Consider the following 13,168-nt stretch of genomic DNA (forward strand, 5'->3'; position numbering starts at 1 on the left):
TCCAGAGGGCAGGATCAGTGTTTTACCCTTTCAATGCCTCCCACACAGTTGGTGCTCAATGAGTAGTAAGTGAATAAACAACGTGTCTTTTACGTGTATTCTGAGTATCTTAACATATTCAAAACATAGTTAAGACCCTGCATACAAGTGAAAAAGTCTTCTAAGCATGCAAAATAGTCGCAAAATTCATAAGTGATAGGTGATGCCAGTGTTTTGGAGTAACCTGTTTACTCTCACTTAACAAAGTTGGTTACCAGCATTTCCTTCACCACAGGGGCTTAAAAATAGGAAGATAAGAGGAGGAGGAAGAGGATGTCCTAAAGACAGGCAGGCAGACAGACAGCAGCAGAAGGTGGTACGATCTGCCTTGCCATAAGGTGCCAAAAAGCAGTGAAAAACCAGACTCAAAGCACAGGGGCCTGGGCTCTCTTAGCTTAGAGATTTACATCCTTCACTAACGTATCAAAAGTCCTTAAAGGACACTGCTGTCGTGAGCCTTAAATAAAGTTGAGAAAATGATCCTTTGAGCCGTTAAAAAAAAGCTTTGCTGTTCCTCATTTGGCACCATCTCCTGTTTCACATAGTTTGGAAAGGATTCTAGCAAAACGGATATTAAAACAAACAAGCTGATGCTGAGATGGTAAACCTTGGTCACTCTCTGTTCCTTTGCCCAAGCTGTTTACCTAGCTTTTGATGCCCTCCCTTTTTTTCTCCTAGGATTTCTCTCTTTTTCTTCCTTGCAGGCTGAATACAAATGCCACCTCTTCCAGGAATCCCTCTGCATTCTCCAAGCGGAAGTAATCTCTTCCTCCTCTACCCTCCCACAGCATCTCACCGTGGCTTGGCTTTGCACGGATCACCAGACCTGCTTGTTTACACGGCCGCTTTTCCACTAAGTTACGCGCTGCTGGAGACCAGGGACCTTGACGGTGTACCCACACAGCACCTGGTACAGTGCTACAGCGCTAGGCACGGAGTCGGTGCTCAGTTAACGGTTGCTGAGCTGAATTAACACGGAAAGATCACTCAGGGCAGGGTCTCGCGCTCGAGGTGCGGATGAATGATTCATGGGGGTGGTTCTTTGCATTCTTTACCTTGTAGTCACGTCGGGCCGAGCATCCAGCCGGCGGGGCACATACCTGTGGAGTTGGAACGCAACTCCGCCGCCCACAGCTGGCTCAAGGGAAAAGCCCGCAGGGGGCAAGTTTACTCCGCCCGCCCGGAACCCGGCCGCAGGGGGCGGGCCTCGAGGGGAACTCTGCCCGCTGGCCCGCCCCCTCCTCGGCGCGGCGGAAGCTCCGCCCCCAGCCGCGCGCTCGCGCAGGCGGCGCGTGCCCGGCCCCCGCCCTGCGCCCTCGCGCCCCCGCGCCCTCGCGCCCTCGCACCGGGGGCGGGCTCGCTGCGCGTGCCGGGCGGGGAAGCGGCGCGAGCCGGGTTCCTGAGAACGTTCGCCGCGGGGGCGGCTCCGGGGCCTGAGCGGGCGCCGCCACCGCCTCAGCCTCGGAGGCCGGGCCGGAGGAGGCGGAGGAGGCTGCGGCCGCCGGAGACCTTTTTGACGCCCCCAGCTCCGGCCGGGAAGTGAGTACTGCGGGGGTTTGTGGCGGCCGCCGCAGGCTGCGGGAGAGGAGCGCGGTGCCAGAGCCTCGCGCCCGCGAGAAGCGGGAAGGAGCCCGCGCAGCGCCCTTACCTCGGGAGCCTGCGGGGGTGCAGGGCCGGGAGCGGCGGAGACGGCGCGCGGGGAGCCGGGGCCGCTGCACAGCGCGCGCTGTGAGGGGAGACGGCGCCGCGCGCCCGGACCTGGAGGGGCGAGCGCGGGGGATGGAGCGGAGCTCCGGGCCGCCACCGCCGGGCTCTGAGCCCCGGGCCGCGGAGGGGGCTCCGGGGTCCCGAGCGCGCTTTGGTCGTAGGGCGCCGAGCCGGGGTGCGGGCGTAGGGCTGATGCTGCCCGTGCCCGGCTCGCAGGGAGGAGGCTCTGCCTTAGGTGTTTAAGGGGGCGAAGGAGGCAGGTCCTGGCAGAGGGCAGGTGAGGCAGGCAGGCCCTGGCAGAGGGAAAGGAATTTATTTCACATCACCTCAAAACACTATTTCCCGAGGCACCTATCAGTGAACCTGTGCACCGAGGTCACCCGTTAAAGGAAAGTGTCCTGAGAGGAGGAAGGATGCAGCTAACGAATGCTTGCTGTTAAATTCCTGTGCCAGGCCTTGGGATTAGGGAGACCTTCCAGCAGCCTCAGCAAACGTTTATTGGTTAGGTACCTTGGGGAGAGAGCCGTGGTCAGCACTGGGGCCACAAAATTGTGTAAAACACAACCATCATTTGCTCTTTAAGTGCTGGCAATTCGGTTGTAAAGGTATGCGTATGAAGTACAAAGCAACATTGAATTTTGTCTCATCCACTTTAGGTCTCTTTTCCCCAGTATTGGGAAATTGGAGCCATAAAATTGCTTGCTTTGAGGATTAAAGCAGGAGGGTCAAAGAAGCTTGTGGGAGGTACTTGGGAGAGTTTTGAAGGAACTTCTGCGTAACATTTAAAGAGAGAGAAGGGAAACGGAAATTGGAAAGAGAAAAGAAGTTACCTTTCTTCCCGGGTAGAATGAAGCTCCATGACTATTAACTGCTAAATCCTCAGTGACAAGAACGGTGCCTGACCCACAGCAGGCACTAAATACCTACGTATTATTGCCTGAATGAATGAACCAAGCAAGGTTTTGCTCTATTTTACACAGAGCACTATTGATAAGTCTGGTGTTAGGGATGGCTGAATGGACTTCCCTTGTTCCTCCGGTTCTCTCTTTTTTTTTTTTTTTTTTGCCGTGTGAGGTAACCCAGGTTCTTAGGTCTGGGCATTTAAAGTGATGGCTAAGGTGATGGAGTTGTCATATCTTGTGGTCATGCTGCCACTTTCACATCTTTATTGCATGTTGGCTGCCAGGAGCTTACTCCTTGGGCCCTTGCTTCAAATCATCCCATTCTGGCCTGTTTCTATCACTTGAGGAAGGAGAGTACTTTTGTCTAGAAAACACTTTTTCATTTTTATCTTGGTTCTTGGATCTTAGATCTGTCATAAGAGGATGTACCTCTGCTCTTCTGTAAGGGCTGGGATTCTGCCTTTTTTCTGCCTTGGTTGGATTTCTGGACTCTCGAGCTCCAGGCTGCTGTTTCAGTTGCCTGGGTTGCAGTGCCTGTTGGGTTACTTTGCCTGCCAAATTAAAACTTGACCTTTTATGAGTTCTGTGAGAATTTTTATCGTACATAAGTGGAATTACTTTTGAAGGGGATTGTGTGGTCAAGGTAGTGTTGGCAAGGCTTTTGAGTGTCCACTATGTGTGAGAGACAAAATTTCTACTTAGGAAATCAGATTTAAAAGCAATAGAATGCCAAGTTACCACTTGTTTTATATCTTTAGTATAAATCTCTCAGGACCTAGGTTTCCTTATATAAAAATAAAATATTAATTCAAATTTGGCATTGTGTAGTAAGCCTTGAAGAACTAAGTTAATTTCTCTTTAGTTTTATGACTGTGTACTTAAGAGTGCAACCAGCAGGTGTCTACTAGTTCTTATTTTGGGATGCCTAGGTCCTGTAATTTTGGATGCCTTGTTCTAGGTTTTCTCAGTGATACTGTATTTTATTTATTTATATATTTAATTTACATTTATTTTGAAATCAGCTTTACTGGTGTCTGCACAGATGTCCTGTGCAGAGCTGGTCTAGTGGAGTTTTGTCTGATAAACCCACTGTAAGTTGAAAGTATGGTAAGTTGAAAATGCATTTAATACACCCAATCTACCGAACATCATAGCTTAGGCTAGCCTACCTTAAACATGCTCAGAACACTTACATTAGCCTACAGTTGGGCAAAACCATCTAACACAATGCCTATTTCATAATAAACTGTTGAATGTCTCATGTAATTTATTGAATACCGTACTGAAAGTGAAAAACAGAATGGTTGTAAGTATCTGGGTTGTTTACTCTTGCGGCTGACCAGGAGCTGTGGCTCATTGCCGCTGCCCAGCATCACGGGAGAGTATCATACTGCATATTGCTAGCCAGGGAAAGGATCAAAATTCAGATTTGAAGTACAGTTTCTACTGAATGTGTATTGCTTTCGCACCATCTAAAGTCAAACCACTGTAAGTTGGGGACTGTCTATACTTTGTAACCACTATCTCAATCAAGATATAGAAATTTACATCACGGTAGAAACTCCCTCATGCTGGTTTGCAGTAAATACTCTCATCACCTCTCATTTTATTTATTTCTAGTTATACAAGTATCAGGGCTGTGGCATCTAGTGCAGGAAGTATACTGCCCAATTTTAGGGGATGCCGTTCACATCGGAGTGCCTGTGAATGGCAGCTCCTGGAGTTGTATTGTGCAGTCTGGGGCTGTGTACTGCAGCTCTGCAAATGGCTCATGAATGCGCACTGTCTTATTAAATGCTCAAACATTACAGACAGAATACAAGGCTCCTTGACCCACTCCCTTCTCCACCAAAACGGCAGTTATCAGTTTGTTGTGATCCTTCCAGACGTTTCTCTATGCATTTTCATCTATATATAGATAATACGGGAAGAAGTAGGGTTTCCTCCGATGCCCACATTAATGACATGATACTGTAGACATTGGTCTGCAACTTCTTCCTAACAGAATGTCTGAGATCTTTCCATGATGGAACATAAAGATCTACCTGGTTCTTCTTGACTACTACACAATACCATACATAGTATATATTGTACTGTAGTTTATTTAATCCTCTCCTCATTAATGTCCATTAAAGCTGTTTGCCATTTCACCATTGCTGCAGTGAATGAAAAGTAGAATTGCTGGGTCAAAGGGGTGCATGCTTTAAATTAATTGATGGAGGTTTAACCATGTTGCCACTTGTGGATCTGGTTCATTTATTTTTAAAAGCTGAGTAGTGTTCAGTTGTAGACTTAAATCACTGTTTATGTATCCTCCACTAACTGTGGGGCAGTTAGGTTACTTTGGATACTAATTCATTGCTGGATTTATGTGTTGCCAAAGCATCCTGCCAGTCTGAGGCTTGCCTTTTCCTTTTGTTAACAATGTCTTTAGTTGTATACAAGTTTTACATTTTAATGTTATATTTATGGAAAATTTTACACTAAATTAACAAAATTTGTTTCTGTGTCTGGTTTAAGTAAATTTTCTCTACCCCAGGGTGTGAATTCTATATATCTGTATTTTCTTCTAAAATTAAAAAAGAAGTTTTGCTTTCTGTGTGGAATTTCTATATGGTATAATGAAGTGATATATATATATTTTAATTTGGAAAACCAGTTTTTCAGCACTTTCCCTCATTTTTTTTTATTGTGGCAAAATATACACAACATAAAATTTACTATTTTAACCATTTTTAATTGTACAGTTCTGTGGCATTAAGTACATTTACATTGTTGTATAAACATCACTGTCCATTTCCAGAACATTTTATCTTTCTCAACTGAAACTCTGTATCCATTAAACACTGATTCCGCATTCTTTTCTCCCTCCAGCCCCTGGCAACCACCATTCTGCTTTCTGTCTCTGTGAAGTTGACTACTCTCGGCACCTTCTATAAGTGGAATCATACAGTATTTGTCCTTTTGTGTCTGGCTTATTTCATTTAGCATAATGTCTTCAGAGTTCATCTATATTGTAACATGTGTCATGATTTCCTTTTTTTTTTTTTTTTTTTTGACCCCCCCCTCGAGGCTTGTGGAATCTTAGTTCCCTGACTAGGGATTGAACCCAGGCGCTCGGCATTGAAAACGCCAAGTCCTAACCACTGGACCTCCAGGGAATTCCCAGGATTTCCTTATTTTTTAAGGCTGAATACTATTCTGTTGTATGCATACATTATGTTTGCTTATTCATTCATCCATCAATGGACACTTGGGTTGCTTCTGTCTTTTGGCTATTGTGAATAATGCCGCTATGAACATGGGTGTGCAAATATCTGTTCAAATCCCTGCTTTCAATTCTTTTGTGTATACACCCAGAAGTGGAACTGTCCATGATATTAAAAAAATTATGTGCATAACTGAATATGACCAAAATGGGTGGATAGTACAGAGAGTTCCTATAAACCCCCTCTTCTTCAGGGGCACTTTCCCGTTATTAACATCTTGCATTAGTGTGGTACATTTGTTACAACTGATGAATAAATATTGATACATTATTATTAACTTAAGTTCATGGTTTATATTAGGCTTCTGCTCTTTGTGTTGTACAGTTCTATGGGTTTTGACAAATGCAGAATGTTATCACATGACATTTCATGTAATGTCATTGCAGTATCATGCAGAATAATTTCATTGGTCTAAAATCCCCTGTATTCCACCCATTCATTCCCCCCTCCCTCCTGCTGAGCTGATAACAACTGATCATTTTACTGTGTCTATAGTTTTTGGTTTTTTAAAATAAATTTATTTATTTTATTTTTGGCTGCATTGGGTCTTTGTTGCTGCGCGCGGGCTTTTCTCTAGTTGCGGCAAGCGGGGGCTACACTTGGTTGTGGTGCGCGGGCTTCTCATTGCGGTGGCTTCTCTTGTTGCGGAGCATGGGCTCTAGGCGCGTGGACTTCAGTAGTTGTGGCACATGGGCTCACTAGTTGTGGCTCGCGGGCTCTAGAGCGCTGGCTCAGTAGTTGTGGCACATGGGCTTAGTTGCTCCGCGGCATGTGGGATCTTCCCGGCCAGGGCTCAAACCCGTGTCCCCTGCATTGGCAGGCAGGTTCTTAACCACTGTGCCACCAGGGAAGCCTTGTGTCTATAGTTTTGCCTTTTCCAGAGTGTCATATGGCTTGGATCATGCAGTATTCTAGGCTTTCAGACTGGTCTCTTTCACTTAGCATTATGCCTTTACATTTCCTCTGTCTTTTCTTGGCTTGATAGCTCATTTCTTTTTATTGCCGAATAATATTTCATCATATGAAAGTGCCACAGTTTGTTTATCCATTCATCTATTGAAGGACATCTTGGTTACTTCTAGTTTTTGGCAGTTATGAGTAAGCTTCTATAAATATTCATGTGCAGGTTTTTGTGTGGACATAAGTTTTCAGCTTTCTTGGGTAAATACCTAGGAGCGTGATTGCTGGATCGTATGGTAAAGGTGTCTTTAGCTTTGTAAGAAACTGCCTGTCCAATTTTGCATTCCCAATAATTTTAAAATTGTATATCCTAGCACCCTAAATGTACTTAAAAAAAAATCTTTGTCAGACTGTTCTGTAAAATTAAACCGCATCTGGTATGAATTTATATTCTAATTGTTGCTTTTGTTGGCTGTCTTTCTTAGCATTATACTTCTTTATATATATATATATATTTTTTTTTTGCGGTACGCGGGCCTCTCACTGTTGTGGCCTCTCCCATTGCGGAGCACAGGCTCCGGACGCACAGGCTCAGCGGCCATGGCTCACGGGCCTAGCCGCTCTGCGGCATGTGGGATCTTCCCAGACCGGAGCACGAACCCGTGACCCCTACATCGGCAGGCGGACTCTCAACCACTGCGCCACCAGGGAAGCCCTCTTTATGTGTTTTGAAGTTTTGATTTACAGACTTATTTGAGGGTGAGTACTTTTGCTTTTGTTTCTCTTATTTCTGTGCTCACCCTTCTCTGTGTGGCGATATTTCAGGTGCTTCCACTGATTGGACTCTAGTCAAGAAATCAGATATGATAATGGTCAGGGTCCTGCTCTTTGAGGTAATTTGGGCTATTTTAGATCTGTTCACAGAGTGTGTGAATGTCTTGGTTCATTTCCTGGTCATGAGGCTGTGTTTTTATCTTCTCACTTTTCAGAGTCCAGAGCACCACATAAACCATAGTTCTAGGCAGAGACTGACAGCAGTACTTTTTCACTTCCTTTCAGCTCTAGCCTCATCCTTGGCTTTAAGCAGTGAATCTGGCTCAGATGTCTCCTGTTTCTCCACCTCTTTCACTCTGTCACTGTTGCCCTGAAGGAAGTATACACCTGCTTCTAGACTCAGAGTCCAGCAAGCCTGTAGCTTCAGTCCTGCTCACAGTTTTGTGTATCTGTTCTGTTTCTGATCCACGTGGAGGGTTGTCTTGTTTTTGAGCCTTTTTAGTAACTTAAAAAATATATTTAAACATATCTATTACTGTGTATTTGGAGCAGAGGGGATGCATTGAAGTGTTTACTTACTGGGCTGCTTTGACTAGAAGACTTAATTGACCAGGCTTCTTTCTAAACTTGATACCACTTATCTTGTTTTCTGTGTTATTGCAATGCCTAGACCCTCCAGTGCAAAAGTTGAATAGCAGTGATGATAATGGGCATTTTAATCTTTTTCCTGAATGGGAATGCTTCCAGTGTTTCACTGTTAGATATGATACTTACTAAAGGTTTCTGGTAGGTGTCTTTTGTCAATTTAAGGAGGTTTCCTTCTATTCTTGGTTTATATTTTTACTGGGTGTTGAATTTTATTGCTTTTTGGCATTTGTTGAAATTATCATTGATTTCTCTTTAATATGTTAAGAGTAGGACAGACCTTTCTGAGTTGCAGATAACTGAGAGAAACAGATACATTGTATTTGATTTACTTGTTAATACATTTTTAACAACCAAAAAATGAACTTTTAAAGAAAACACATTTTGATCTTGAATTTTTGTATATTAACAATATTACATATAAGGTATATATTATAATATTATATATATATGCTATACATTATGGCATTTCAGCAATAATTAGGTTTGGACCAAATATTCCTGTAACTAAGCCTCACTATAATCCAATAGTGTACAGTAAAAAAAATTTTTTTTGGGCGGGAGTAACTTTAGGGACTCTATAAGGACTTTTTCAGTCCCTAACCATTCAGGCTTCTTCCTGGCTTCTTTTTCTAGACTCTTTACTCTCTCCTTTTAATTTTTATCTCTGCTTGCTCTGTCTCCTGTTGCCAGAGAGAGACTTTCTTCTGCAAGTAATAACAACTGTTATTTAGTGTGAGGCTACTGTATTCAAGAGATTTTCATAGATAATGGCTACACTGTAATCTTTACCACTGTGGAAGCTAGGTATGGTATCTCCAGTGTTTGGGTGAGGAAATTGAGCTCAGAGAAGTTAAAACTTGTTTAGGGCCACACAGCTAATCAGTGACAGGAGTGATATTTGAACCAGGTCCAACTTCAAAGCCCATATTCTTTCTATATGCTCTCTCTAAACAAGACTTTTATGTACCAAGTTCAACTTGGGTTTTGTTTTTTTGGCTTACCCACATGATTCCTGCGTGTGGTGATATGACCACTTTGTGTCTCCAATATGATTTGTGTGAAAATTTTCCTGTAGTCAGATACTTCATTGCTTTTTACTGGTGTGACGTTTTACATGTCCTTGAGCAGTTTCTTAAAATGACTAAACCTTTTTTAACTGCACAAACAAAAATAGAATAAATAGTGTCATGGTTAAGCATGTGGGCTCCGGAGTAAACTATGTTGCTTGGACCTTGAGTTTATTTTCCTTTAACTTTTTAAATATTGTGAAATATTGGCCCTCAAAAAGGTATAGAGAATAAAAATTGTGAATACCTGTGTACACACCACTTAACTTAAGACACTAGGCTCCTTTTAAAGTTGAACCCCTACTGCTTCCCAGTTGTATTCTCCTCCCCTTCTGAGGGAACCACTATTCTGCATTTGATACTTTTCATTCTTGTACATATTTTCATACTTCTATTACATATGTAAGTAGCCCTAAAATGTATATTGTTTTGCATTAAAAAAAACCCCTTTATATTAACAGTATTAATTATATCTTTTTATAACTTTATTTTTTTTTCTCTCAGTATTGTGAGACTTATCCATATGGATATATGTAGCTCTAGTGCATTTATTTTCTTCACTGAATAGGATTCTGTTATTGGGTATATCACAGTTTTATGTTTTTCTGTGGATTGGCAATTAATGTGTTCTGATTTTATTTGTTACTACAAATAATGCCGCTATTCTTGTCACGTCTCTTTGTGTACACATGCATGTTTTTTAGAGTGTGTACTAGGAGTAAACTACTGGTATGTGTGCCATGCACATCTTCAACTTCCGTGTGTATTGCTAAATTCCACTCTGAAGTAGTTTTCCAATTAACATTCACACCAGCGATGTGTGGCTTCTGTTCCTTCCCTGCCTTGTCACCCGTTGGTGTTTTAGGCTTTATAATTTTTACAAATCTGCTGGATGTACCATGCAATCTTATTATATTAATCTTACATGTTTTTCTGATTACTAATGAGTTTGAACATTGCTCCATGTTTTTATTGGCTCTTAAGTTTTCCTCTTCTGTGATTTGCTGGTTTTCATCATTTACCTGTTCTGTTGTGTTGTCTTTTTCAGATTGATTTATAATTTTAAAATACATTTTGGATGCTAATATTTCACATAGATGGCTTCAAAGTTCTTCTTCCAGTTTGTGGCTTCTCTTTTAAAACTTAAAAAAAAAATAGGATCTTTTGGTGCACTTAAGTTTTGGATTTGTGGTTTTAATTTATTGTTTATGAAATTTTACCTACAGACCACAGGCAGAAAAATTATCCTAGTGTCTTCACATATAGAAAGGTGGTATAATGGACCAGGGGTTAGGGGTTCTGGGTTTCTATTTCCATGCCTTTATTGTGAAGTACAACCATAGCCTGAGACTAGACATTTTATTTATTTGGATGTGCAAAATATGAGACCTGGGTATTTCCAAGCCCTTCCATTCTGATTCTCCATTGCTTTGCCTATGGTTTTTGTAGCTCATAATTAATCATTACTACCAACATGTTAACTGAAATTAAAGATATGAGAACTTAGAAATGAAATTTTGTTAACATCCAGGATTTTGGTATGAAGGCTGCATGCTGCGTATGTGATCAAAAAGAAATACAAATAATTTGATTTAGGTTGGAATACATTTAATTGGTCTTATTTTTTTCACTAATTCCAAAGTCATTTGAAAAAGTAATTCTTATATATCTTTTTAAAACACCGTTTAGGGTTTTTTTTTTTAACTATAACTATAGAAATAACTAACAAGGATACTTTTTTCCTGAATATGACTATGAAAACTAAAGCTTTGTGTCATTTCAAGAATGTACTCTTTTCTTTATTGTTCATGTTTTTATAAATTTATTTATTTTACTTATTTATTATTTTTGGCTGCATTGGATCTTCATTGCTGTGCATGCGTGGGATTTCCCCAGTTGCGGCGAGCGGGGGCTACTCTTCGTTGCGGTGCGCGGGCTTCTCATTGCGGTGGCTTCTCTTGTTGCGGAGCATGGGCTCTAGGCAAGTGGGCTTCAGTAGTTGTGACACATGGGTTCAGTAGTTATGGCTCATGGGCTCTAGAGCACAGGCTCAGTAATTGTGGCGCATGGGCTTATTTGCTCTGCGGCATGTGGGATCTTCCTGGACCAGGGTTCGAACCCATGTCCCCTGCATTGGCAGGCAGATTCTTAACCACAGAGCCACCAGGGAAGCCCAGTTCATATGGTTTTAATATTTGCTTATTAGGTAAGTAGTTTAGTATCTTTTCTTAGAACTAAAATTTCGTCTTTATGAACTAAGCAGCCCATGGCAGGTTTTAGGAAAAACTATGAGGTTTGTCTTTAGCAGACTAGAGGTGTCTGTTTCTCCTTTTTGTGCCTTACTTTCCCCCAGTTTTCTTCCTTCCTTCCTTCCTTTTTTCTTTTGGCTGCGGCATGTGACTTGCAGGATCTCAGTTCCCTGATCAGCGATTAAACCTGGGCCATGGCAGTGAAAGTGCTGAGTCCTAACCACTAGACCACCAGGGAACTCCCCTGCCCCAATTTTCTTATATTCTATTTTCTGATTCCTTGGGCACACGGCGTTTCTAGCTCTTTTACCGCCTTTCAATTTTGTTAAAACCCTTTCTCTATTCCAGACTTTTTTTTTTTTTTTTGGCTGCGTTGGGTCTTTGTTGCTGTGCACGGGCTTTCTCTAGTTGCGGCGAGTGGGGGCTACTCTTCGTTGCGGTGTGCGGGCTTTTCATTGCGGTGGCTTCTCTTGTTGCGGAGCACGGGCTCTAGGCGCGTGGGCTTCAGTAGTTGTGGCACACGGTCTCAGTATTTGTGGCTCGTGGGCTCTAGAGCACAGGCTCAGCAGTTGTGGCGCACGGCCGTAGTTGCTCTGCGGCATGTGGGATCCTCCCGGACCAGGGCTCGAACCCGTGTCCCCTGCATTGGCAGGCAGATTCTTAACCACTGCACCACCAGGGAAGTCCCTCTATTCCAGATTTAAAATGTTGTAAATGATTGATAAAAAAGTATTTTCTCTTCTTCCAGCTCTATATTTTTATACTTTTAAGTAAATCAGAAAAACTGTAAATTAAGGAAGAAGAGTCTTGCCAATAGAATTCTAGTCTAGGCATCATTCAAGAGGGTAGTTACATAATAATATCAATAATAATAATAATAGCAGCTAACATTTATTAGGCTCTTGTTTTGTGCCAGGCATTGTGCTAAATGCTTTACATAATTTATTTAACAGTTACCACAGGGGATTCCTGGTTAGGACTATGCGCTTCCACTGCCGGGGGCCTGGGTTTGATCCCTGGTTGGGGAACTAAGATCCCGCTAGCTGCCAGTCAAAATCAAAAACACCAGTTACCACAGCCCTGGGAGGTTGTATTTGCTCTTCAGAACTCTGTAGTAATGGAGTGCAGTCACTGAATATTTTTTATTGGAACGTAGAGAACTTTTTCAGATTTGTAAAATCAAACAAACAAACCAAAAAACCCAATCTCTAGGGCTTTACCAATGTTTACTTTCCCTGGCTTTTTTTTTTTTTTTTTTTTAATCTGAAAGAGAAGAGAAAAGAAAAGAAGTATTAGGGGAAGGATAGTTGAGAATTTTCCTGAAATAAGCAAGGAAGTTAGTTCTCTTATAGGGGAGTTTGATAAGTTCCAGTTAAGAACGTGTTAGTGACAAGCACAGTGATCTCTGACTTCTGAATTTAAGGAGCATCCAGAGAAAAACTGACAGGAGTTTTGCTGGCAGAAAATGAACTTACACAAGAAGTTTTGACACCTAGGTGCTTTGAAGTAACTAAGAGCTGGAAGTTAAGACATTAACAAAAAGATTCAGGGGAAGTGAGGGTTACTTAACACTTAGGTGTAGTATAGAGACTTTCTGGAAACATTTCTAGAGC

General features: G+C 42.3%; 1 protein-coding gene across 5 annotated transcripts in view; it reads left to right on the forward strand.

Annotated features, from left to right (window-relative positions):
• Positions 1-1,031: 1,031 nt before the first annotated feature.
• Positions 1,032-13,168, forward strand: part of DTNB (dystrobrevin beta) — a 256,123-nt gene continuing 243,986 nt past the window's right edge. For 4 of the 5 annotated variants that reach the window (XM_060309423.1, XM_060309425.1, XM_060309434.1 and 1 more), the window contains exon 1: positions 1,391-1,578. The gene's annotated coding sequence lies outside the window, so the exon portion shown is untranslated. Of the gene's footprint in view, positions 1,051-1,390; positions 1,579-13,168 lie in introns of those variants that run through there. The other variant, XM_060309424.1, reaches the window with a different exon arrangement.

The sequence above is a fragment of the Globicephala melas genome, chromosome 12 (genome assembly GCF_963455315.2).
Source record: "Globicephala melas chromosome 12, mGloMel1.2, whole genome shotgun sequence".
NCBI lineage: Eukaryota > Metazoa > Chordata > Mammalia > Artiodactyla > Delphinidae > Globicephala > Globicephala melas.